This window comes from Oenanthe melanoleuca, unplaced genomic scaffold (genome assembly GCF_029582105.1).
Source record: "Oenanthe melanoleuca isolate GR-GAL-2019-014 unplaced genomic scaffold, OMel1.0 S001, whole genome shotgun sequence".
Lineage (NCBI taxonomy): Eukaryota > Metazoa > Chordata > Aves > Passeriformes > Muscicapidae > Oenanthe > Oenanthe melanoleuca.
Window position 1 is genome coordinate 9,639,642 of NW_026612650.1, and position 24,798 is coordinate 9,664,439.

Genomic DNA, 24,798 nt, shown 5'->3' on the forward strand with positions numbered 1-24,798 from the left:
TCCACCTGTTTCTTGGAGCAACGATCTCCACATACAATAGTCCATAAATCTTCCCACCTTTTGGCCAGTCGCCCGACGCTCTGGAAAAGACTATAAAAGACACCCTCAAACTAAAGACCCCGAGATCTCCCCGGACGGCAACGGACCTCGGCTGCTTCCACGAAGATCGTCTGCCTGTCTTGGTAGCTATAATCCCAACCTCTCTCTCTCTCTCTCTTTAATTTCCTGTCCCTCTATCGCATTTGGTTGGCACTAAATAAAGGTGCATTTTTGCATAAGTAAACTGGTTTTGTCCCCTGCTGTGTCTTTTGCGCTTTGAGATCCCTAAAAGAACCTATCAGGACTCCACACGTGGTGTGGACCCTGACATTTAATTGGCCTCACGGACAGGATTCCCTGATACTGGAGGAGTTGGGGGTTCTCTGAGCACTTTGTACCTGTGCCATTTCAGCCGCACTCAGCCTGTCAGTACCGTAAGGACTGAACAGTGTTGGAAAGCAAGGGAGGTGGTATTGGGTTCTTCCTGCAATCTGCACACAGACCAGGTGGAGAATCAACTCCATTTCAGTTATCGGAGAATTTTTTGTAAAGGATCTCAACTGTGCAAAAGATGGGACTTGTGTTTTTGTTGTGTATGTGTTGTTGAGCTGCTTGTTGTAGTTGAGGAGAGAACCTCCCAGACAGTTTTTGATCCCCTAACCCAGGCAGGGAAGAAAGGGGATTGTCCTCAGCTAAAGGCTGGGAGTTTGCTGCTGTTTTTGACTACTTGAGATCATGAAGAGACAGGCTGTTTTGTAACTAAGGCAGTACCTCCCAAGTAGTGTGGTCTCTTCACCCGCTCCAGGGATGAGAAGGGAAACACAGTTTTAGCTGTGCTTTTTGTGTAACTTTAAGCGTGTCTCCCTGAGAGTGGTTTTAGTCCCTTCGTAAAAATGTCTGAAAAAGATAAAGCTGCATTTTTCACTTTGCTAGCTAAGTATAATGCCAGACCCTCCCAAGGGGGAAAAGACTGGGCATACAGTAACTGGTTTAATTTAGAAAATGTGATTGATAGGATACATTCTTTGCAACATGAAACAAAATTCAAACTGAGCAACAATAATAAAACCATACTTTGCACAGTACTAGGTGCTTGTCTCTCAGCAGCTGTGCAAGCTCGTTTCAGATGAGTGAGTGAAGAGAGAGCAGTTATGGACTCTTTGCAAAATTTGGTATAGGCCTTGCAAGAACAATTAGAGCAGTAAGCAAATCACATAGAAACTTTGCAAAAACAATTAGAGCAGGAAGCAAATCACGTAGAAACTTTGAAAGAACAATTAGATGAAGAAAGGAATGAGAATCATGCTTTGAGAGATAAGATTCATTCTTTAAGAGATGAGAATCATTCTTTAAGAGCTGCCCTAAGACAAGAACACACAAACATTTTAAAATACACTGATTTATCTAAAGAAACAGAAGAGGAAGAAACTAATCAAATATATCCTCAAAAGGAAGTAACTCTGATGAAAAATAATGGAAAATATTGCTGCCCTAGGTTGAGACCTTTGGTTAAAACAGAATACAGTTTTATCAATGATGAGAATTTTAACCCACAAATAACCACTAAAAAAGTCCTATACACTGCTACTAAATTATCAGAACAAGAAGCTAGTGGGCACTGGGGCCTTGGAGCTCTCTTAACAGTGGGTGACAAATTTAACTGATGGTCCCTAACTCAGCACGCTGTTTTTTGGGCAGGGGGGCTTAACCCGTTGGAAAGGGGAGACCTTGTAGCTTTAGTTGGTACCCCTGACCAACTCCTAGAAAACATTCACAAAGCTGCCTGCTTGCAAATTATATGTGAAATAAAACTCAGAGCTGGCTATAAATCACCTATGCAATTACCTGTAAATGTAAAACAATACCCTCTTCCCTCTGGTGCCAAAGAAGGGATCAAACCGGTTATACAGGACTTGCGAAACTTCCCTGTATGGTCAATCTGAAAACCCAAACCTGACAATGGGGCTGTTTATCAATATATTGGTGATACCCTTGTGGGAGGAGATGAAATAGAAGTAGTGGGGGATACCCAACAAAAAATAATTTCCCATTTGGAAAGCCCTAACTCGCAAATTGCCTCAGAGAAAATTCAAAAACCTTCTCAGGAAGTGAAGTTTTTGAAGACAGCCACTACTGGGACTGCCCCCCCCTGACGGGGTGGTGCAGAAACCCTCAGTTAGGAAGTGGTATGCCCCAATCGAGCAGTACTGTAACATCTTCTCAGTAACAGAAGGAACTGTAAAAAATCTGGCAATAACAGAATCTGAGAGCTTGGGTAGCAGCTACAACAAACCTGCCTCGGTAATTAAAGTAGCCTCTGCTCTCTCCCCCAAACAATCTTTGTTCACTAATTCTTCGTTCACTAATGCTTCAGCTGAACAAATTATTGCTGGGGGACAGGGTGGCTCTTGGGTTCGGGTGCTGATGGTTATTTGGAGTGTTTTGCAGCTTGAAGTGCAGAGTGCCTCCTTTGTCTGCAACTACACTGACTCTTATGCTGTGTTTAAAGGAGGTACAGAGTGGCTCCCTTTTTTGGCAGAAAATTATTGGGAAGTTAAGAGAATTCCAGTCTGCATTACATGCTGAATAGTTGCATCATTTTAACCTCCTGCCTCTTTGTGGCAGATTCTGTTGTGTTTACTTTTCACAGAATAATACCATGGAACATGAAGATTTATTGCTGAATCCCTCATCAAACCTGTATACAGTTACCGTACAGGACCTTACAGCTCTGTTTTATTTTGTGAAGATTCAAAATTAAAATTGAACTGTTGTACAATTTTCCTATGAAATTATGTGTGGAAAAACAATATAAAATACTGAGGGGAACTTGATGTTAATGTTGTAACACTTGCTACCCAACCACCGGTTATATTTGAGCCTGAAAATTTTAGAAATTGGACCTTAGGTAATTTGGAAAACTGACCAACAACAAAATATTGTTTAATACGGCATGGTCTTTTAAACAAGTCAAATTACCAAAGCCAAACAATGTCTCAGTAATTCAGCTGGCTTGTTCACCTTTTCTAGGGGTGGGCAACCTGGCTACAAAAGGAGGATCCTTTCAAGAAACAAACAAGAGACATAACCGGTGTTGTGGGAACAAGATTGGGAATTTTGAATATTATTGATTTAAAAGTATTAATGAATAAATTGGCTAACATTTCTTTAGCTCTCTGCTGTATCCAGGCTCAATTGTGGATGCAGTCAGTTGCTGCCTCAATTATATAAAAAGTCGAGGAAACCACTTTTCCTACTGAAATTCGGAGAATAATTTGGGACAATGCTAATGATTTTGAAAAAGAATTCCAATCCTGGTGAAACTACTACCCCAGCATAAGCACAGCCACAGCCTTTGCACTGACCATATGTAATGCTTCAGTACATTCAATATTCCCTCTCATTGCAATAGGGCTGAATCATGACAGACCTATTCTCTATCCTTCTGAACATAGAGAACGGGCCCATCAAATTGGTGAGAAGTAACAACCTATTAATTTGGAAACTTACATTGTCTGGGAACAACAAGGGTTTATCTGTGAAAGTAATGCAATCAGAGCTCAAGATATCTCCTTAGACATAAAACAGAATGTCTGTAACTTTGAAAGTTATCCAAAGGAGACTCCTGAAACACTACTAAGGTATATGAGCAAGGGGTGTGCATGCTTTAGAACTGCTTGTAATTAAGTGTTTGTAGAAAATGTAGCAGTGAATTTTAAAAAATCATTCAAATTTTTGTGTTTGTATGATTGGTATTATTAGTTTTAATAATGTTAAGTTTTTTGTTTGAAAATGGTTTTAGAAAAGCAATTGCTTTAATCAATTTTGTTAAACATGTTATAATCAATATTGATTTGCTTTAATTTTTAATTGTTTGAAAGTTATTTTATTGATTTGCTTTAATTTTTAATTGTTTGAAAGTTACTTTATTGATTTGTTTTAATTTTGATTGTTCGAAAGTTATTTTAGCTAATATGATTGTGATTTGTTGGAAAAATTGTTTTTGATTTTGTTGTGATTATTTTGCTTTATTATCTTTGTGTCTATTTCTTTCCTTTTTCCTTTCCTCTTCCCCTTCTTATCCCTAATTTTTCTGTCCCTGTTTTCCAGGATATGCTACCAATGATGAGTCCTGAAGATGCTACAATGTCACATCATGCTAATGGAGTTGATCAGTTGCTCTTGGTCACGGGGTGGTGTGAGAGTCCATCTAAAAGCCTCTTGTTTGTTCTGCCCAACGACCCTCACCTGAGGCCTAAAGAACTGCAGTTTAAAGGTGCTGGCCAGGGATGAGAGCAATGCCAAGTGACTGTTCTCAGGTGCTGCCCATCCCAGCCAGGGCCGGTTTGCTCCCACAGGTGTGAGAACAATGAACTGGCCATGGTGTGCTGCTCCTATGCAGGCTACTTGCTGCAGAACTGGTCACAAGGACTGTTGGTGTGCCTGGAGCTTGCCATGATGCGCTGCTCCTACGCAGGCCACTTGCGCAGCGTCCTGTTTCCACCTGTTTCTTGGAGCAACGATCTCCACATACAATAGTCCATAAATCTTCCCACCTTTTGGCCAGTCGCCCGACGCCTTGGAAAAGACTATAAAAGACATCCTCAAACTAAAGACCCCGAGATCTCCCCGGACGGCAACGGACATCTACTGGCTGGTTCCATGAGGATCGTCTGCCCGTCTTGGTAGCTATAATCCCAACCCCTTTTCTCTCTTTTATTTCCTGTCCCTCTATCGCATTTGGTTGGCACTAAATAAAAGTGCATTTTTGCATAAGTAAACTGGTTTTGTCCCCTGCTGTGTCTTTTGTGCTTTGAGATCCCTAAAAGAACCTATCAGGACTCCGCATGTGGTGTGGACCCTGACAACTGGTAAGCCCTTTATGCTATTAAACAGAATTCCTCTCAAACTCCTTCTGAATTTCTAGACCAGTTGTGAGAGGCAATGCGTCGACACATCACCCTGGATCCTGAATCTGAGAAAATACAACAATTGGTAAACTTGTTTTTAGGGCAATCTACAAGTGACATCAGGAGAAAGCTCCAGAAGATCCAGGGCCCAGCAAGTCGGAACTTGGAGACTTTGCTAGATGAGACATGGAGAGTTTTCAGCAATCGGGAAGAGGGGTGTAAGCCAGGGACAAAGAAACTAGTAGCAATAATACAGGAAAATGTAAAAGGGCTACTGGCCAACCTGAAAAAGCATATTTTTGTAAACCATTAAAGTATAAATTGGGAAAACAGTGGGGAATTCATACATTTTTGTATATGCCTAAAGCTCCATCTGCACTTTTGGCCAGGGGTCTGCTAAAGCAGCTGGAAGCAAAAGTAATATTAAAAGATGGGGAAATTAGTTTGGAGGTAAAAGATCAACAATATGTGGAATTGTTAAGCTTAATACTAACAACCAAAAAAATTGAAGTGGAAAAATAAGAAGAGATTATAAGAAAATAAAAGATCAGGTTCCCTGGCATGTGGGCCTCTAATATACCAGGGAAAGCAAAGATGTTCTACTAGTACAAATCTGTCTTAAAGAAGAACAGTCGGTAAGGGTCAAACAATATCCCCTGAAAAACGAAGACAGAGAAGGAATTAGCTCAATCATTGAAAACTTTTTGCAAATAGGACTATTTAAAGAGTGTCAATCTGATTTTAATACTCCTATTTTACCCCTGAAAAAGCCCAATGGATCATACAGGTTAGTACAAAATTTAAGGGCTGTTAATAAGATAACTGAAGATTTATACCCGTGGTTGCTAACCCCTACACCTTGTTAATTCTTTTAACACCTGAACTAACCTGGTTTACTGTTTTATTGCTTTTTTTTGCCTCCCTCTCCATGAAGCCAGCCAGAAAATTTTTGCATTTGAATGGGAGAATCCCAAAACTGGACGTAAAACTCAGCTCACATGGTGTGTACTACCCCAGGAGTTCAAGAACTCCCCTACCATATTTGGAGAACAGCTGGCAAAGGATTTGGAGTCTTGAGAACCCCCACCAGGAGAAGGACAAGTGCTTCAGTACGTGGATGATCTTTTAACAGCCACCCAGACCCAAGAGGCATGTGCGGATTGGACGGTAAGCCTCCTAAACTTTTTGGGCCTGCAGGGATATCGGGTATCCCAAAAGAAAGCCCAGATGGTGAAACAAACAGTGCTTTACCTGGGCTATGAAGTAAGTGCTGGGCAAAGGACCTTGGGGCAAGACTGTAAGGAAGCAATATGCCAAACCCCGAAACCCCAGACAGCAAAGGAATTGAACCTTTCTGGGCTTGACGGGATGGTGCAGACTGTGGATTTATAACTATGGATTGTTCATTAAACCCCTGTATACCTTAAACACGGAAGGGAGAAGGGATATTCAGTGGACAACAGAAGCAACACAAGCCTTCGACCAACTGAAGAAGGCTCTTATGTCAGCTCCAGCCCTGGGACTTCCAGATCGGGAGTATGGGAGAACCAGTGATCCACGACTGCCTGGAGACCAGTGAAGCCACCTACTCCAGTCGCCTGGATCTGAAGGACCCCCCTCTCGAGGATGCTGAGAGCTGGTTCACTGATGGGAGCAGCTATATCATCAGTGGAAAAAGACATGCTGGGTATGCAGTTACCACAAGCAGAGAGGTAATAGAATCTGGACCATTGCCAACAAATACCTCTGCACAAAAAGCTGAAATAATCGCCTTAGCCCAGGCCTTAGAGCTGGCAAAAGGAAAAAAAATCAACATTTATACAGACTCAAGATATGTATTTGCAGTGGTTCATGCACATGGAGCTATTTGGAAAGAAAGAGGACTGCTGAACTCACAGGAAGAAAAATAAAATTAAACATGCATTAGATGCAGTTCAGTTACCTGAAAAGGTAGCTATTATGCACATCAAGGCACACCAAAAAGTGAGCTCAGAATTGGAAGAAGGAAATATGCTGGCGGACAGAGAGGCAAAAGACGCAGCTAAAGGTGAGGTACCCAATGAAATAGTCGAGGCAGCATTAATTCCAGATGGAAAGGTTTCTATTGAAGGTAAGCCAGTATATAACAAAAAGGATAAAAAACTTATTAAGAAAAAAGAAGCAATATATAACCAGGAAGTGTGGGATGTAACCAAAGAAGGAAAAACCTTCTTACTTGTTGTGGTCATTAGTGCTAAAAGAACATGAGAAAACACATTGGAGAATGGGCACCCTGTACAGTTATTTAAAGAACAGAATTCTAGCTAGAAAATTACAAGGCACAGTAACACAAGAAATCTGTCAGTGTGGTCTTTGCCTCCGAACTAATCCGAAAACTTTCCAAAGCCTAAAGTTGGACAAATTGGGAAAGATTGTGGACCTGGGCAGCAATGGCAAATTGATTTTAAGGAATTGCCCAGGGAAGGGGGGTATCGTTACCTATTAGTGTTAACAGATACCTTTTCAGGATGGCCAGAAGTCTTCCCTACCCGGACAGCTAAGGCACAAGAGAGGACCAAGGCATTTTTACAAGAGATAATACCACATTTTGGAGTCCCAGCCACTATTTCTTCTGATAGAGGGCCACATTTTATCTCGAAAATTGTACTGCAAATTAGTCACCACCTGGGGATAGATTGGCAATTGCATACCCCATATCACCCTCAATCCAGTGGCCAAGTGGAGAAAATAAACCATTTGATCAAAGAACAAATTGTTAGGCTGGAGCAAGAGGCAAATTTGCTTTGGCCCCAGGCTCTTCCATTTGCATTAGTGCGAATTTGGACAAAGCCAAGAGCAAAAGAGAACTTAAGCCCTTTTGAAATATTGTATGGGAGATCATATGTGGTTCAAGAAGTGACAATGCCCATTCATGTAGGAGACGAAATCCTACACAGATATATGGTGGCCCTAAATAAAAACTTAGAGAAATTAAAAAATACGTGGCTGGGGCCCAAAGTGGAGAATTAGATGGGCCAGTACACGATGTACAACCTGGGGATTATGTATATGCTAAGTCTTTTGCAGAGGAGACTTTGGAACCACAGTGGGAAGAACCATTCCTGGTGCTCCTCACCACTTTTACTGCAGTCAAGATCAAAGAACAGAAGGCTTGGATCCATTGCTCCTGATTGAAGAAGGCCCCCAAAGAAATTTGGAAGGTCACACCGGGCGACGCAGAGCTGAAGCTGAAATTCACCTGGAATGGTGAGTAATGGACTTGTAGTTGGCATGGACATAATACAAAAGTTTGTGACTTTTCTGATTGCCACTACTAATAGTGGTCAAAGCAACACCACACCAATACAATGTAACCAGGATTTATCAATGCCAAGGGAAAACTTACTATCCCTACTCTCCTAGGGCTTTGAGTAAAATGCTGAGTCACAAATACAAGTATGTGAGAAAGGAAAAATGTTTGGGGATGTGAATATGCATTCGTACAGGATGGGTTCCATGAGGCCCACCATCCACCTGTGGAATCCATCCAAGCTGGTTCTGGATTCTGTGACAAATGCTTAATCACATGTCCCAAATTCAGACTCAGAACTTGTCGGGTGTTGGGAGTTTGTTCCCATATTTTTCCACCTCTTTTGGGAGAATTTTTCCCATTATCATGCTAAGGAAGCCCGTTGGGCACTCCCAGCTCCTGATTGCTGAAGACAAAGGGATGGGTTGGGGGCTGTCTCTCTTTCTCTCCCACGCCAGCAGGGTCTGAGGGAGTCCAGGGGACTGCTCATTTCCAGCCCACACCATCCAAATGCCGGGAAGTGAGGTTCTCTTTGGTTGGACGCTGCCCGGCCACCTGCTCTGCTCCAGCCTCCTACCTCTGAGAACACAGCTGACCATCAGGACCCACACGGTGAGCGGGGAGCCTTTCCTCCACCCTCCCACCTGGGACACAGCGTGGCCACTGCCCCCTCCCCCCTGCTCCCATCTGCTACCTCTGCAGCTGCGTGGGCCCTGCCCTGCCTTTCACCACTGGGAGCGGATGCAGGCAGAGTGTGTCTGTGGCTGAGAAAGGACTGGAACTGAGTTATTTATTCTGTTTGTTGTTAATTTTCATAGCTGCTGTTGTTTCTGTTTGTACTGTTAGACATATTAGTAAAGAGCTGTTATTCCTACCCCTTACCTCTGCCTGAGAGTCCCTGATTCAAAAATTATAATAATCGGGAGGGAGAGGGCTTACATTCTTCATTTCAGAGAGGAGCTTCTGCCTTTATTGGCAGATACCTGTCCTTCAAACCAGGACAGGGGTGCTGAAAAGCAACAGGCCTAATTGGTTTTCCACCCGTAACGGTAAGGTAAACGTTACTTAAAGGGGTTCCTGTTGACCCAAAACCTCCATCCCCCCTTTGCATGTTCCCTGGATTAGGAATCTTAGCTTCAAAAGGAATCAACTTTGCCAATCTAGTGCCTTCTGGAATGTGAATAGGAGGTGTTAGAGTCTGTACCGTAATTCCGGTATTGCCAGTATAATCTGCATCCATTAGTCCAGGCAAAACAAAAATCCCTTTCTTTGAAGTGGATGATCTCACTATCAGCAGAGCACTGAGTCCATAACCTAAAGGTCTATTTGCTGTTGATGGAACAACTTGCACATCCGTGTTCTGCAAGGTTACTTCTACTGCGGTTGCCAGGTCCACTCTGGTGCTCCCTGCTGTTGCTGACTTGAGGACGGTTGCAGGGGAACACTTGTGTTTTCACTGCGATTCCCCCTGCACTCGGCTTCTCGTTTCCCAGTGGGGTTCCATCCTTCTTACGTGGAGACATTCGCTGGCTCTGTGCCTGTACTTGTCACATCTGAGGCAACTCCTGGGAATCCAGTAGGTGGCACTGACGCTTTACTTTTCTTTACGATCTTGAGTTGGCACTGCACCTGAACGTGACCTAGGTGGCCACACTTGAAGCATCTTTGGCCAGCACTACCCTTTTTCTGTCGTAACAACGGTTTTAAGGCAATTGCCACCACCTCTGCCAGGTAAATAGCCTTTTCTTCAGAAGTCCCCACTCTGGAACAGGTGTCTATCATGTCTACTAAGGTGGCTGTTAGCAGAAAGGTCTGCAAAATTCTTTTACAAGCAGGACTAGCATTTTCTGCAGCCAATTGCATTCCCAATGCACCCTTAACTTCTGGGGACATCCTTGGAACTAGATCAAGACCATTTCTGAGACAATCTAAGAAATTCATAAAAGGTTCTTTGGGGTCTTGTCTAATAGATGTATAGGATGGTGTCGGAAGCCCCATATTTGGAACAATGTGAAATGCCTCCCACGCTAACTTTTGAGACTGCTGCAAAATAGCTGTATGCAAATGTGCCTGAGCCTGTGGGTCCGTGAAAGCCCCTTTTCCCAGCATCATATCTGGGGTGGCAAACTGTTGGGGATCCCTCCGAGGGGGTCCAAGATTTTCAGTCATGGCAGCTTCCACCCATTTTTCCCAGTCCACCTGCCACAACAACCACTGGGTGGGTTTTAGAAAAGTTTCCGCCAGCTTTTTGCAATCAAACGGAACCATCAAGCCACTAGTAAAGATGTGATCGAGCAAAGTTTGCATGTAAGCATTAGTTAGACCGTATCACATCACTGCTTTCTGCCCCCCCACAAATAAGTTTCCAGTCCAATCCTACCCAGTGACACTGGTTCGGGTTACCAGGGGCTGGTATTACCGGCAAAGCTCGAGGGATGAACTCACCCTCTACCACTGCATCTCATATTATGCCGTGCCATCGCCAGGCAGGATTAGACCTGTCATCAACTGCAGAGCGACGAGGTGATTTATGATCGGGGCTGTCCCAGCTCCGCTCCGAACTTCGATCATCATCTCGCTGCTGCGCACGCCCCAAACTACTAGAGTGAATCGAGGGATCAGAGAGCCTGCGCATACCTGGGTATCGGTCAGCGCTAACAGCCCTTCTTTCGGGACTACTTTCTCTCAGGAATCTAACTCGGTGGTCTTCGCTGGCGCTGCGCTCCACGGTATCGGTACCGCGATGTGCAATTCTTGCGGCAGAGCCGCTGCTCCTCTTTGCCTCTCCCATTAAAAGTGGTTGGGTTTTCTCCCTTTCTCTAATCTGCTGATCAACTAGGGCTCTTAATTCGGCTAACTGCCTCTCCCGCTTCTGGTGCTGCTCCTCATCAGAGCAGCTCGAGCGATCTGCCTGCAAGACCCTGCTATCAACCTCAGAGTGCTGCCGCTTGAGTTCTGGGGAATCAGTCGGTGATGGCGGCAACGAGGGTAACACTTGCCCTCCTAGGGCTATTGTTAACTCGTCTGGGGACACCACGGGACAATCAGTGGATGCATCCGGAGCCACTGGGGACAAAGAAGCATCTATCTCCATTTGCTCTGGTTCTGACATGGGCTGCAAAACTGCACTGCCTTCACCTGAAACATCCCATGGAACCTGCTGCTCTGATACAGGGGCTGCTGACGGTAAGGACAGAATAATTGTTTCTTCCCACCAATGCTGGGAAAACTGTTGCAGGATTGCCTAATTCATTCTGCTTCAGCACCCACGGCGGCTGTCCTCTCTGCCTTTAATTGCTTGAATGCCGTAATAACTACCATCCAAACTGTGCTAAGTCCTCTGGAGTCTCACATACTATCGCTCACGGCATCCCAGAGATTCTCATCCAGTCTTTTCCACTCAAGGATATCAAAAACACTTATAGGAATAGCAAAAAATCCTTTCTCCTCCTCAGTAACTTTTTCAGACCTTCTAGGTCATATTTAACTCCTCTTGTGCAGAGGATGCACTGGAGGATGTTTAATGTTGCCTGCTCTTCTTTAGATATTGCCTCCCCCATCCCTCCAGCTCCAATCGCTAACCTGTTATCGTAGTTTTTTGCTGTGCAGCACACGCTTTGCTCTCTGAGCTCTTCTCAGGAACTTCGTCTGGCGCTCCTGCTGGCTTTACTTCAATCTGCTCTTCGGCGTCTCCTCTCTCTCCTGTATTCTTTGGTTCTCTTCAGAGTTTTGCTCCAGCCTCTGCTGCTGCAGTCCGGCCGTGCCAGCCTGCGGCTGGGCTTCCCGCTTTCTCACTTTGCAGACCCCTTTCAGAGACTAAGTCTAAAAATTTGTGGTTCACTTCATGTGCGAGGTACACGATCTATCACGTCACCGCATCACCAAATGGGGGAACAAACTGGACTTCTGGACAGCAGATCAATATGATTTTGCAGAAGCAGATTTATTGTTTATAATTCACCCTAATTATTCATTTCTAGAACCACCACCCATGTAGGAACACACTTTACAATTGGTAATTTTACAATATTGATCCACCCCTTCAACCCCCCAAAAGTTTGTAATTGGTGGTCTTCACAATCTTCGCTGCCCCCTGCTATCTTGAATCTTCTAATCTTGGTATTCCATATTTTCAACTTCTCTCTTGATTTAGCAGAGTTGGTGTTCCAGTGGCCTTGGGGGGTTTCAAACAAGTTATTGAAAAACTCCTGGTATTTTCTCATGCTTTGCACCTGTTATAAACACTGGTCTAAACCAAGAAATACACAAAACCAACTAGCATGTGAGAGGCATGAGAAAAACAGCAAAATGTGCAGAAATAACTGAACAGCAAAACATAACAACTAAATATAGTTTTTGGCTGGTGTACACAGAAGGCCCAGATTTGTACAGACATGTCCACCAGGGTCGAAACCCTGTTCAGCCTTAGAACAGGTGCCCATGGCCTGGGTGATGTTGGCCCGATGCCAGGCACCCACCAAAGCCACTCTGGCCCTGACCCTCTCAACTGAAATAGTTGAGAGAAAATTAAACCAAGAGTTCCTGGGTCAGGTGAAGATGGAGAGAGATCCTCACCTAACAGGAAAACGGGCATCAGAGACCCCGCCTGGGCACAGGGAGGGAATTTACTACCAACCAAACCAAAGCAGGACAAGGTGAAAGAAATCTCTCCAATCCGTTCCCTCCACCCAACGGAGATCACCAGGACCATGGATCACTAGGGCTCTGCTCAACGGGGGTCACTGGGGATAATCTAAAACTGATCCTCCCATGGGGGATGGAGCTGGAGCAGAGCACAAAGCTCTTCCCACACTCGGGGCACTCACAGGGCTTCCCTTAGTGGTGCCTCCACTGGTGTTGGGTCAAGTGAGAGCTCTCTGAGAAGCTCTTACCACACTCAGGACACTCGTAGGGCCTCTCCCTGGTGTGGATGCGCTGGTGGCTTTTCAGGTAGGACATCCACCCAAAGCTCTTCCCACATTCCAAGCAGGTGTAGGGCCGTTCTCCAGTGTGGATCACCTTGTGCTGCATCAGAACAGAAACAGTCATGAAGCTCTTTCCACATTTCCCACGCATGTAGGGCTTCTCCCCAGTGTGGATCCTGTGGTGTTGCTTTAGATGGCTTTTCTGGCTGAAGCTTTTCCCACATTCCCCACACTCATGGGGCTTTTCCCCAGCGTGGATCCTCTGGCGCCCGATCAGGTTGGAGCTCTGGCTGAAACCCTTCCCACATTCCAAGCACTTGTGGGGCTTCTCCCCTCCATGAGGATTCTCCACCAGCTCTGAGCTCTGCCTGGATCTCCGGCCGCCTTCCCAGCTCAGGGAGGGTCTTTCCTCCTCGCAGCTCCCTGGGCTGGGTTTGCAGCCCCTCCTTCTGCAGGATCTCTGGGGCTTTTCCTCCTTCTCCATCCGCCTACGCCTTAGGAATGAAAAATCCTGTTTTGGGAAAAAAACAAGAAGAAAATGCCTTGGACTGGGGGTTCCTCCTTGCCCAAGTTCATCTCAGGAAGACACTGAGCATCTTGCGTCTGTAAAAACCTCACAAACACCTAGACTCAGCCCAAAAACCCTTCAAACATCACAACACAGATCAAAAACTCCACAAAAAGCAAGATTCCGCCAAAACCACCTACAAAATGTAAATATTCAGGCCCCATAAAAAAACAAAGCACCAACATTAAGCCCAATAAAGCTCAGAAACACCAAGACTCACCACTGTGAAAATCAGGGATCGCCCTCTCTAGTCATCTGCTGCATGTGGGGGGTGCAGCGCTTTGGGGGCAGGGGGAAGGCTACAGATACAGGGAGGGGTGGAACCTTGTGCTGCTTCCTGTTTCTGCTCCTACTCCTCCTGTGTCTCCACATTTCCTTACACTCCTCTTTCTCCAGTTACTATTCCTCCTTCTCCTGCACAATCACACCTCCTCCAATGTGCATTGTTGGAACATTTTGTTCTTCAACTCTTGTTCTTCTTCCCTTCTTCTCCTGCTGCTCCCAGGCCCAGCACCCACTGCCAGCTCCCTCTTCCCCCCAAACCCACAGCATCCCAGCGCAGGGGCAGGGATGGAGCTGGGGCAGCTCGAGCTGGGGCAGCGCTGGGCTCTCGGCCGCTCCCGCCCGCACTCGGTCCCCACTGCAGCCGCTCCCGCCACGACAGCGCGGGGGGGGGCCCGGCCTTGGCGCTGCCCCCTCCCACCTCCCCAAATTCCCCTCGCGGGGGGCGCTGGGCCCGGGGGGTGCAGGTGGAGTCCAGGTGGGGAACGCTGGGAGCTGCGGCTCTGCCTGGACACTGCTGAGTCATCAGCACCGCGCGCTCTCATTGGCTGAGCGCTGCCCGAGGGGCGGGGCCGCACCAAAATGGAGGGCCCGAAAACGGGGGACCCCAAAGGAAGGAAGAACAGGAAAGTGTCTTTACAAACAGATGCTGGGAATCCGCTTGGAGATAGGGCCTGGGACGTGTACATAAGGAAGTGACAGCAGAAGCCATCGGGTTCTGAAAATGTTATTAATTGACCACACAGACTGCTGCTCAGCCAAGGTCCTGATAAATTCATGAACTCCCAGAAGAACAATGAAGACTTCTAAGAGCCATGAATATCGTTAGCTATACAGAAGTGGGGTGCATATTAAGGGGGAGAGATTCACTAGGCGAATTGGGAAATTTGTACCTCTTAGGTACTTCAGCCAATGGGGAAAGAGAGATGCAGATGCGTGTTGGGAATGATAAAACAGGAAAACCTAATAAATATAAGTGCTTAGCAAAAGATTTTGAAACCATAAGCGAAATAGAAATGATAGCAGTTTTTGACTGTGGGGCTGAGAGCAACAATGTGAATGTTTGAGGACTCCTTCCTTTGTTTAGACAAACCCAAACACCACAAACACCAAAGAAGCAAGCAGACATCCTCTTCCAAGTATGGCAGGAAAGGTTTAGAGATAAGGTTTAGAGATAAGAAAGCAGTAAAACATGGCAATATAGCAATTCCTATAGGTTGCATGCAAATATTAGAAATTTGTATCTTGTAATAGATTGGTTAGTGGAAATTAGAATATTCAACATAGAAGAAGATTTATTGTGTTGTAAACAGGAAAATTGCTCTCTTACTTCTCTTACCTCTCTTAATGCTCTTACTTCTTACCTCTCCCACCACTCTCTTACCCCTCATTCTTTTACCTCTTACATTGTTCCCTTCTCTTATCTCTGAGAACTCCTGAACCCCACTCTCTCTCACAGTCCCTCTCTGAGCTGTGGCTGGCATCTCTCAGCAGGGCACTGTATACCCACGCCCGTTACAATAAACTGCAAACTTCAAGACTAGAATATAGAGTGCTCCTGAGTTTGTCCTAACGACCGTCCCACCGACAGTGACTATCACAGATGCAGCCGGGAAAATTAGAATGAAAAGGAGGGTGTGTCCTCCAACAATTGCAGAGACCCCATGGGAAATGGCCCATGGCCTCTCTGTTCGATCAAGAATAAAATTACTTTTACAGGACTCCTCTGTATTCTTTGTGGACAGAAACCTCTGGTGATGTGAATTTTTCCACACACCTTGGGGCTCGGCCAGAATTCCTTCCCCTGTCCGGGGCAGGGGCAGCGAGTGGAGCTGAAGGTGCCTCACCCAGTTTGGGGGATCGGCTCCCTTGGGGGGCGGCGGCACCGGGCATGGATTGGGTACCCGAGAGTGACCAGGAGACAGACGAGTGACAGATCAGGGGGGCTGTGAAGAGTTGGCAGCCAGAGAGCACTGAAAATCTCATCAGTGAGCACAGTGGGATCTTTGGGGACTAAACATGGCAGGGCACCCATGGAGGGAAGGAAGGGAAAGCCAGGAAGGGCTCCTGGCAAAAGGGATGATGATCCCAAAATATCTCTGAAGGGTCCCCTGGGAGCACGTTGAGGGAGTTTGCACATTCTCCCAGAGGTAATCGAGGACAGGGACACCAGGGGAGAAATCAGGGAAGTCCAGAAGGCATTTACACAACAGGGGATGGATGCTGTTGGTGTGCCGAGAAAGGATTGGGTGAAGGGGAGTGTACAGGAATATGGTTCAGGCAAAAAGCAGCAGCAAGAATCTATGTGATAAGAAAAAGGATGATGGAAAAGAGAAGGAAGAGAAAAATACTGAGGACTGGGATGTTTTCAGCAGGCTCTTCTCAGAAGTTGCCAGCTGCTCCAGATCCTTTGTATCCCTGGTTCCCAGGACAGGCAAACAAGGAGGTCAGGATTTCAGGTGGTTTCTCTGTGCTGGGGAGCGGCAGGAGCGGGCGCAGAGGGGCGGCACTGGGAGCACGGGCTGGGGGCCTGTGGGGAGCTGCGGGGCCGAGCCGGGGCTGTGGGGCAGCCGGGGCTCAGTGCCGGGCACTGCCTGAGCCCAGCACCCCCCAGGCACGGCCGGCAGTGGCCCCCGGCCCCTAGGAGGCTGCGGGACGCCCCGGCCGCTGCCCGGCCCCGTGGAGCTGCCGGCCCTGCCCGCCGGGGGGGCCGCGTTTGGACACTGCGGCAGGACAGGGACCGGCTCTGGGATACGGGCTGGGGAGGGCAGGGGAGCACAAGGACAAGGAGCAAGGAACAGCTGGGAAATATGGATTGGATGTGTAAGGAATCAGATTAGCTTTTAGGCATTTTGTTTGGGTCACTGCAGAAAGGAATGATTTTGCAGGAAGCTCAGCAGCTGTCAGAGGATGAGCACCCCCAGGCACCGAGGGGGGCTGCAGGAGGGGCAGAAGAAGCCCCTGGAGCAGTTGGTCAGAAAGGCACAGCAGGTGAATGCAAGAAGAGACAAGGAAAAGGCCAAGGTGAAGGCAAAAGCCATGGCAGAGTTTCTACAGCCCCTGAGGGATGAACCCCAGGGCCCAAGGGGGCCCCAGCACCCAGGGTTTGAGATCAGCCACAAGGACCTGGCAGAGGCATTGCCCTCCTTGGCAGGGGAGAGCTGACCCAAACAGCCCCTGGAAAGGAATCAGGGATCCATCTGCAGGGCAGGAGGACACTGGAAGCAGACACAGGAACAGCATCAGGAGGAGCAAGTCCAGCCCTTGATGGACATGCATTGTTAGGGGTGTCAGAGCTCCCACTGCACCAGGGACCCGCCGCACTGGAGCCCCTGACAACATTCAGGGTGGGTCTGGATGGAGAGGAGGCCTTTCCTGATGGACACAGGGGCCTCTCCATTTACTCTGAATCTGACATGAGGGGGTAAAAATGCTAAAAATTTCTTTAATTCTTCAGGAGATAAATGGGAAAGATGAGCTGGTATGTTTTATCCAACAACTACTAACAGATGTGGGGATGGCTTTGAAATGCAGGAATTTTTATCTGCTCCTAATTGTGATTGTAATTTACTGGGCTAGGGTTTGATGGCAAAATTAGGCATACAAATTAATATCATAAAAGGTGATAAACAGGTTAGTTCTGTTGTGCCTTTATGTGAAATCTGTGGCAAGGCCTATACTGAAGTGAACTCAGAAGTGTGGGCACCTCCAGGAAAATAGGGGAAATTAGATATAAACCTCCAAAACACCAAGATTCATCCCTGTGAAAATCGTGGATCCCCCTCCCATCTCACCTGCTCCATGTGGGGAGGGCATCGCTCTTGGGGCTGGGGGAGAGGCTGAAGATACAGGGAGGGGTGGAACCTTGTGCTGCTTCCTGTTTCTGCTCCTACTCCTCCTGTGCCCCTACTCTTCCTCACACTCCTCTTGCTCCTACTATTCTTCCTCTTCCTCCTGCACAATCCCACCTTCTCCTCCAATGTGCAGCGTTTGACCATTTTACTCGTCAACCCTGCTTCTCCTTCCCTTCTCCTGCTGCTCCCAGGCCCAGCACCCACTGCCAGCTCCCTCTTCCCCCCAAACCCACAGCATCCCAGCACAGGGGCAGGGATGGAGCTGGGGCAGCTCGGGCTGGGGCAGCGCTGGGCTCTCGGCCGCTCCCGCCCGCACTCGGTCCCCACTGCAGCCGCTCCCGCCATGACAGCGCGGGGGGGCCCGGCCTTGGCGCTGCCCCCATGGCTGCATTCCAGTGACAGAGCTCCAGAGCAAGGCTGGGAGAGATTGAGGAGACATTCCCTGGCCTGAGGGACAAAATGTGTTCATGGATGGGTCTGCAAGGGCAGGAGAAGGGAAAAGAGTTCCAAGACACGCTCTGATTAAGGAAAGGGAATTAGAGCAAGCGCAGGTTACCGCCCGCATGGTCAGCTAAACCGGCGGAGCTGTGTGTGCTTGGAAGAGCCTGGCACTGAAATGCCCTGAGCAGGAAGGCTCAAATATCTGCTGGTGACAGCAGGGCATCTAACAGGGTGGCAAAAGCAATTCTGACCTCTACAGCAACTACTGGATTGCTTATTAATGTATTTCTAAAACAAATAATTCCAAGATAAGGGATTGTGGAAGCAACAGACTCGGGGAACTCATTTTACAGCAAAGATCCTCCAGGGGGTTATGGCTGCTTTAGGAATACAATGGGACCAACACAAGCCCTGGCACCCCCAGAGCTCAGGTCAGGTAAAATGAATGGGGAAATAACGAAATTCCTTCAGAAGCTGGTGATAGATATTAAGATGCCACGGGTACAGCTTTTGCCATTGGCTTTGGCAAGAAGAAGAGCCAGATCAAGGGCAGATAATCAATTATCTCCCTTGGAATTGCTGTTCGGAATTCCTTACCCTGCTAATTCCCCACCTAGTGGGGTGTGCACATAAAGGATTTATATTTCAAACAGTCTGTGGCCACAGTTCTGTCTCCTGTGAAATCCCTACCACAGGAAGCTGGGGTGGCACAGAGCCTGCCTTGGCACTTTGCTGTTCCCAACATCCAACCAGGACATCGGGTCCTGTCTAAGGAGTGCAGAGAAGCACCAGTGGTGGCCAAGTGCCGTGGCCCATCCCAAGTGTCCTTGAGCACAGAAACAGCCCCAGCACAGCTCAGCACGGGGGGACCCCTCACCCTGGGCTCAGGGGCTCTCAAGCCCCGCAGATTTGCACTTCCCGGCTGCAGCACCAGCATGGGAGGCCCCACTGAGCCTGCACTGAAGGCAACGCAGCAGCAGCCAGGGCTCCACAGCGGGGGAAGCCCCTGGGCCTGCCCACACATCCTCTGCTCAAATCCTCTGCCTGGGCACCCTCCTTTGGCATCTCCAGCCACTGGGGCCAATCCTTGCTGCCACTGCTGCAGCTTCGCTGCTTTCTGTGCCTGCAGTCCCACAGCTGCTGGGGAACACAACGGCACAATTCCACTCTGCCCCCCAACATACCAATTTAAATTTCTTAAAAACTCATTTTACTTCTCAGGTTTGGTTTGGTTTGCCTCGGGGAAAGGAATTTTAAAGGCTTGTTTTTAAGGGATGTTACACCATTCAATAGAGATGAGTTCAGCATCTCAACAGACTGGGAATGGCCCAAAAGATCCCCACAAAGATAACAACCATCAACAAAACATCATCAGCCATCAGCAAACATCAAGGAACACCCATCCCAGACACCGTTCTGGGAACAATTGGAGACACCTGGTCTGGAAAAGGCTGAGAAGGAAATCCAGGAGTGGGACCTAATTAACATCAGAGGAGGAGAAATCCGGGTCCGATAGGAAAGCAAATATTAAGAACTACACAACTTGGAAGTAATGAACAATAAAGGAAGGGATTTCAATGTATAAATTTATGAAAAATCTAGTAAAACTCACGTGTGATTGAATGATTGTCTCTGCACACAGGGGACATGTGTGCACAAAATTATTTCCTTCACACATCTTGGCCAGAATTAAATAATGCCTTGACTCTCTATATATCAACTTAAAACCAGCTTCTCATGGGGAGGGCCACATCTGAGTCAACCAATGGCTGCTCTGGAAGTGAAGGATCGGTTCAAGGCAGCCAGGAGAGGAGCTTTAGAAATTAAATTAACACTGCTAATGAAAAGCACCTATTTATCATTTGAATGATGGGATCAGATTACAAGCTGTCCTCCAAATAATAACCAACCAGACAAATCCAGCTCCACACCTTCCTGCAAACCCAACCACGCCAAACAAGAAGGCGAGAGTTGTGGAAAATTAAATGAGTCTAGGAGCTGTATGCAAACAAATGATAACTGAAAAGTGGTGAAACAGATAAAAACGGAAGCAAGAAAGTAGATTATATTCCAGTCGAAATGTAGAAAGGATGGGAATGGGACACGTTTTCATGGTTCCCTGGCAGACCATGGCCATAAACGAATGCTGTTCCTCCTCTGATGTGCTGCAGCAACTCTTATCTTTTCCCATGCACGACACCTTGCTGAGTGCAGCTCATTCAGCAGCTGAGCAAGGGGATGCAGGTGGCAGCCAGGCCTCCTGATCCAGAAACGGCTACAAAAGGACAGGGAGTGAGGGAACTGAGAATAATCCAAAAATCAAAGAGGACACAGGAAGAACAAAGAGAGTCAACGCGTCAATCTGCTTGGAGATAGGGCCAGGGACTTGTACATGAGAAAGCAATGGGAGATCTCTTCAGTTTCAGAAAATGTTACTAATTGACAGAGACTGCTGCTCAGCCAAGAACATGCTCAATTCTTGAACTTTGAAAAGGAGAAACACTTAACATAGCCGTGAAAATCGGATGTTGTACTAAAGGAGGGGTGCATATTAGGGAGGACGCGCAGCAGGCGGATCGGGAAATCTGAACCTTCCAAGTAGCTTTCATTTTTTTTTCAGGAAAGGGAGAGGGAGATGCGGCCAAGAAAATGAGGATAAAAAGGAGGCGGCGTTTTAGAGACCCCATGGCAAATGCCGCAGGGCGTCCCTCGTTGTTCATTAATAAAGTCACTTTTACAGAACTCCTCTGTCTCCTTTGGGCACACAAAACTCTGGCCACCTGAATTTTTCCGCACAGCCCCGGGGCCTCTCTCAAACATCCCTTGCCCGCCTCGGGCTCCTGCCGGGGCTCCACGTGGGTCCCGGCTCCATCCCGGACTCACCCCCAGCTCCCACCACCCTCAGCTCCTGCTCACCCCGAGCTTCCGCCGGTTCAGGGCAGCAGCAGTTGCTTGGCCCGATGGCCGGGCCGGGCCCAGCGCTCCTCAGGCGAAGTTTCCGAGAAATGGCGGAGCTCGGGGAAAGGGAGGGGAGACCGTACCGTGTGCAGAGCCCGCCCCTCGCTGTGATTGGCTGATTGTGCTGTCACTCCTCGATTTCGCGCGCTGATTGGGCAGAGCAGGGTCAAGCCCGTCCCCGGGGCCAATGGCGCCATTGCGGCAGCGTCTGTGTGGGCCCGGGAGTGGCAGCCGCAGAGCTCGGAGGTGGCCCCAGAGCTCGGGGCTCGCGGCGGGCTGAGGGGGCGGCAGGAGGCTCTGGCGGGTAAGTTGTGCCGTGCCCAGCCCGTGTTCCCCCTGGGCTGAGGCCGCTGCGGGAGCGGCTGCCCGCGGTCTCCTTCTCGCTGGGGCCTCGGCAGGAGCCGGTGCCGGAGCAGCGACTCACCGCGCTCTGGTCGCTGCCGCTCCCGGGGCCGCACAGGCGCTCCGGTAATGGCGTCTTTGCTGTGGCGCGATCGCCATGGGGGCGCTACCGGGACCGGGCTTGTTTCCACTCTGCCCAATCAGTGTGTAAAATTGAGGAGTGACAGCAGTATCAGCCAATCGCAGCCAGGGGCGGGCTCTGCACCTGGCATGGAGTCCCCTCCCTCTGAATGTAAGAGTCTGAAATGAGGGATGCGGAACTCCAGGCGGGCTCTTTAAAATGCTGTTTATTATATCCAAATGAAGCAGCAATTTATTTATCATTTAAAATGCTGTTTATTGTATCCAAATGATGCAGCAATTCATGGGCCGTGGGTGACAAGAGCCCAGCGCACAGCCTGACAGCCACATCTGTGGGTTTGTCTGAAAGCTTCCTCTAGTTCTGGTTACAATGCATTAAATAATTTTCATTACAGAGCATCCTAAAACATGACAATAAATCAACCCCTTCACTATCACCTGTAGCCTATCATGCCTACTGATATTACTATATTCTTGTTACTATTTTCCAATCAGAAAATGTTAGTGTGTTCCAGTTTAAGCTAGAAGTTGTTTTTCAGTTTTCTTGCAGTGGAAAATCCTGAGATCTTTTCTCTACTTGCAACATGGTATTTTTGTTTGCCTGTGAAAATTCTTTTCCTTGGTAAAAACATCTTTTGTTTGAGGTGGATTTATCCTTTGCTCAGAGTCATAAAAGCCCTTTCCAACTCACTGCCCTTTGCCTTCTTAGTTACCCAGTAAGACTGGCTCAGCAACTCTTTTCTTCTCCATCAAAATTTGCTCTCATCTCTATTCCTTCTTCAGATTCTACATTCAAAAATCTTTCTGTTATACAAACAAATGTGTGCGACCTTCCTGTCAACACCTCATCCTTCCTAACACATGGGGCTGTGCCCTATAGGGGATGGGGCTGTGTCCTATAGGGGATGGGGTTCTGCCATATAGGAAATGAGGTCCTGCCCTATAGGGGATGGGGTTGTGCCCTGCACAGCCCCTGCAAGAACAAACTGCACTTCTGGACAGCAGATCAATATGATTTTGCAGAAGCTGATTTATTGTTTATAATTCACCCTAATTATCCATTTCTAGAACCATCACTCATGTGGGGACACACTCTACAATTGGTAATTTTAGGGTATTGATCCACCCATTCAAACCCCCCAGAGTCAGTAATTGTTGGTCGCATGCAGTTTCGCCGCCTCCTGTTATCTTGAATCTTCTAATCTTGGTGTTCTGTGTTTTCAACGTCTTCTCTCCTGATTTAGCATAGTTTATTTTCCAGCGGCCTTGGGGGGTTTCAAACAAGTTATTGAAAAACTCCCGAAATTTTCTCATGCTGTGCTCTTCTTATAAACGCTGGTCTAAATTAAGAAATACACAAAACCAGCTAGCATGTGAAAGAAGTGTGTGAACAAACAGCAAAATATGCAGAAAGAACTGAACAGCTGAACATAGCAACTAAATATGTTTTTTGGCTGGTGCACACCACACAAGGCCCAGATTTGTACAGACATGTCCACTGGTGTCTCAACCTTGTTCAGCATTATTACAATTCCCCTTCTTTTTTTGCACCAGCCAAATCGTCTTTGTTATCTCATTTTTATCTTATCTTGTCTTGTCTTATCTTATCCTAGCCTTATCTTATCTTATCTTATCTTATCTTATCTTATCTTATCTTATCTTATCTTATCTTATCTTATCATCTTATCTTATCTTATCATCTTATCTTTTATAATATTCTTTATATTATCTTATTCTTTCATATCTTATCATATCTTATTCTATCTTTTTTTATCAAGCGAATCACTAACTTTATTTATGGAAAAAAAAATGTGCTAATAACGAACAAAAATATCCAAACTCCTTGATTATATCTTTCAACCATCCAGGTATTCCCCATCCTTCTAACCATTCAGCCAAACCCTAATAATCCACAGTTAACACTTAACTTCCTCATATTGTTGTTTGATCTTCTGGTGAATGGATGCAGAATGGTCAGAAAGATACATACAACACATCCCATCAAAATCCTCACAACCGTGCCCATGTGCTGATAGCAAAAAATCTATAGCAGCTCTGTCTGCAGTGGGGTGTTTCTAATAGTATTTATATCCATAAGAATTTGCTTCAAAACAGTGGAAGTGATATTCAGCTATTCATTCACTCAACATCTCAGCTTCTCAAGCGTAGTCAATGCCTGAGCAGTTGCAACACCTGGGGAAAGAATTGATGCTATTATTTGTGCCAGAGCACCCCAGAATTTCAAACAATTGTAAAAATTAGGCTCCAAATCCCCAATTTCTCTTTTAGCTCTTTTGCTGTGCCCTGCTCTCCAAAGGGTCTGATTCAACAACTCATGCGTGCCAGGAGCAAACAGTTAACTTTTGGGGGATATTTGGGGAGAATTTGGGGTTTTTTGGGAGTTCTGAGGGGTGTTATAAATGGATATTTGGTACGTTCACGTTTCAACTCTTGGCCATATGCATTTGCCTCTCGCTTGATGGAAGCTGCTGTGGGCCAGGGCCAGCACCAAGCTGGGCTTTGTGGGCCAGGCAACATGGAGAGTCTTGGCTGATCTTGGTGTGTCCCTGGCCTCAGCAAAGGCTTGGAAGATTTGCCTCCCAAGGCATCCTGCTCATTGGCTCTTCCTGTGCGCCTTGGAGAGAACAAGGACGGCATTTCTGGCAGCTGGGCATTAGCAGGCCTTCAAACAGGGGCGTGTTGTGGAGCAAGCCCAGCTGAGACACCCTGCGAGGAGCCAGCCCAGTGCTCCTTGCTCCTCTCTGCTGACACCAGATCGTTTTTCTGGTTTTGGGATGAGCCAAGCTCCGTGAGGGGGTGCTACGTGGACACGAGACAGCTGCCCCTGTCCCGCTGGGTCCCAGCAGGCAGCTGCCTCGCAGCAGTCCTGCACATACATCAGGATGCGGGCCAAGAGAGGTCCTGGAAGCTGAGGCAGCTGATTTTAAGCTTTTGCAGGTGCCTACAAGTCAAGGTCAACGGTGTTCCCACAGGATACAGCAGTCCTGAGCGTTCCCCCCAGAGCTGCCTGATGCCGCCCATTCCTTGT

At 47.3% G+C, this 24,798-nt stretch overlaps 1 pseudogene; it reads right to left on the reverse strand.

Annotated features, from left to right (window-relative positions):
* Positions 1-24,798, reverse strand: part of LOC130266042 (zinc finger protein 883-like) — a 222,077-nt pseudogene that overhangs the window by 155,504 nt on the left and 41,775 nt on the right.